The 2,520-nt window shown below is 43.5% G+C and overlaps 1 long non-coding RNA gene across 1 annotated transcript in view; it reads left to right on the top strand.

Annotated features, from left to right (window-relative positions):
• LOC106519121 (uncharacterized) overlaps positions 1 to 1,795 on the top strand; it is a 31,691-nt gene extending 29,896 nt beyond the window's left edge. The window contains exon 3 of the long non-coding RNA XR_001310402.1: positions 1,271 to 1,795. This is a non-coding gene — a long non-coding RNA (uncharacterized LOC106519121). The remainder of the gene's footprint in view (positions 1 to 1,270) is intronic.
• The last annotated feature ends 725 nt before the right edge of the window (positions 1,796 to 2,520 follow it).

The following is a 2,520-nucleotide window of genomic DNA, read 5'->3' as shown; positions in this document are numbered from 1 at the left end:
ATCATACCCGCAAGACTTGTCTTTCAAACACCCTTTTCGCCGTGTTTCTGACTATCTTTGCCACGACAGTGCCAAGAAAAGATTCCCCACACCATGACACCACCACCACCAGCCTGAACCGTTGATACAAGGCAGGATGGATCCATGCTTTCATGTTGTTGACGCCAAATTCTGACCCTACCATCCGAATGTCGCAGCAGAAATCAAGACTCATCAGACCAAAAAACACAACATTTAGCCAAAAAAAAAACAAAAAAACCCCAGAATAAACATAATTGTTTAAGAAAACCTTAGCGTTATCTACTGGATAACAGACCTGAACGGGGGGTGGTGAGTTAGCTAGCTCACCTTTCCGATACAGGTGGGGGAAAAAAAAACTCAAAAAACGTAAACACAAAATTGTTAGGACGCACAGGCCGATGTATTATGAAAATGATCTGTTGTTACATTAAAGTAACTTCAAACAGTAAGTTTTTCCATTTAAAAACAATTCGGTCTAAAGTTTTACTTCCATGCGCCTCTGTGATTGGTCTTCTACACCGCTTCAGGCAATCCCATTGGATGTCTCCAGTCGGGGGGTTGACCCGTCTACGAATGATCTGATTGGATTGGAAGTCTACGGTCAGCTTCCTTGAAGCTGATTGGCTGTTCCTGGGTCCGAATCRTGATCCGGATCATCACCAAAATTTAATGATGTGTTCCTTTGACCAATACCCACTTGTGGTGAAAATGTCATGAAAATCCATCCATAAGTTTTTGAGTAATTTTGTCCACAGACCAACCGACAGACATACGCAACCGAAGACATAACCTCCTCTCTTGGCGGAGGTAATAAATTAAATGAACAAGTACAACTTGTACAAATTTCCTAAACATGGAACTGACAAACTTTTCACATGGAATGTAAACTGTAGCATTCAGTGGAGTATCAACACCAGTATCTGTACTTGTAATAGTATTGGGGCATTTTGTTAGAGTACGAATATTTGTAAAAATGTTGGTATTGTGTATTGTGTACACCACTACTGGTGAGTAAATATTGAATCAGCTGATTTGAAATAAGAATTTTTTTTTTGTAATCTATATCGTATATCCCCATTTAGCTAAAAATAATATCTTTGGTACCAGCTCTTAATATTAAAAATGTCTCTTCTCTTAAATAAACCAYGACTTGTGTGTACCATTACACTTTAATCATGCAGGTATGATACAGTTCAGTGCGTGTACATCCAACACCCCCACCTTTTCATCTTTTATTCCATTTCCTCAGATCCATGTTCATGGCTTTGACCTTTTCTCCATCCAGTACAATATTTTCTGGAGCCGAATGTCAGCAACCATCAACAATGGCTCCCTACCCCAAAGCGGCATCAATTTCAGCCTTGTTAGGGCCTCCGCGGTCCTGCGTGCGCAGACACATACACACCCGGCGGTGGGCCYGGCGGCGCGCGTCGTAAACCGATCCCTCTCTGGCTGTCAGCTAACAAGTGGCTACCCGCTGGGCGAAAAAAGGGCATGGTGAGAAATGCTCTCAATCACCTCCAATTAATCCTCCCTCCCCTCGTTGTTCGAAGAGACTTGAAAAGGACAGTTTTTCCATGAAGTGCGAGGAGGGGGCGCTCAGGCCTCATCCTGGCTGTGATTGTGCACTGATATTGATTTATTATCCTCCTACAAGGACTTGAGGACCTCACACCAGACCTGTTGGCATCAGGGAGTCATTAGYCAAGAAAGACTGGGGCAAATGCATTTTTAATATTTTTTTATTCTTATATTAAAAGAATTTTCAGCTACAGTTTCCTCTCAGTGTTCTTTCTTTCATCAAAATCCCCCTGTTGTGATTTCCAGACAGTTCTTATATCATGCTAATAGTGTGGATAATGATAATAAAAGGGAGTGTGTGTGTGTGTGTGTGTGGCGGTGTGCCTGATCAGGAGCGTCCCTGCTTGAAATGATTAGAAGGTTGGGGCCATTATGAGCTCCTCTCTGCCTTTTGTATTTGGTGTAATGAATATTGAGGGGAAGTGGGGAGGGGGGTGTATTTGGAGCACTTTGAGGRACTAACAGCCTTTTTAATCCTTTAATCCTGAGGAAAACCAATTTCACCCCTATACACACACATACGCACACACACATCATTTGAAAGGGGTTTCACTGAACCCACTGTGTGTGTTTAACCTGCTCTCGTTAATTTCCCGGCTCAGAGACCTGGTGATCCTGGAGATTAGCTTCATTAAAATCACATATTGTACGCACTCTTGTATGGTGTGTGTCTGTGTGTGTGTGGTGTGTGTGTGTGTATAGATCGAGTGAGCAGATAAGGAAGGGACGCTGTTGTCGGGGGTTATCGCCCATGTAGGTCCTGCCACACACACGCTTGCAGATGACCCCCTTCCACTTACATGTGGCTGCCGTCAGCAGTATTTACTGCAGACCCTAAACACTCGCATCTCTGATCTGATAGAGCAGTGTTTCCCAAAGTTGGGGTCGGGACCCAAAGTGGGGTCCCGAAACATCAAC

Source organism: Austrofundulus limnaeus, unplaced genomic scaffold (assembly GCF_001266775.1).
Source record: "Austrofundulus limnaeus strain Quisiro unplaced genomic scaffold, Austrofundulus_limnaeus-1.0 Scaffold72, whole genome shotgun sequence".
NCBI lineage: Eukaryota > Metazoa > Chordata > Actinopteri > Cyprinodontiformes > Rivulidae > Austrofundulus > Austrofundulus limnaeus.
This window is presented reverse-complemented; position numbering and strand designations above follow the sequence as displayed.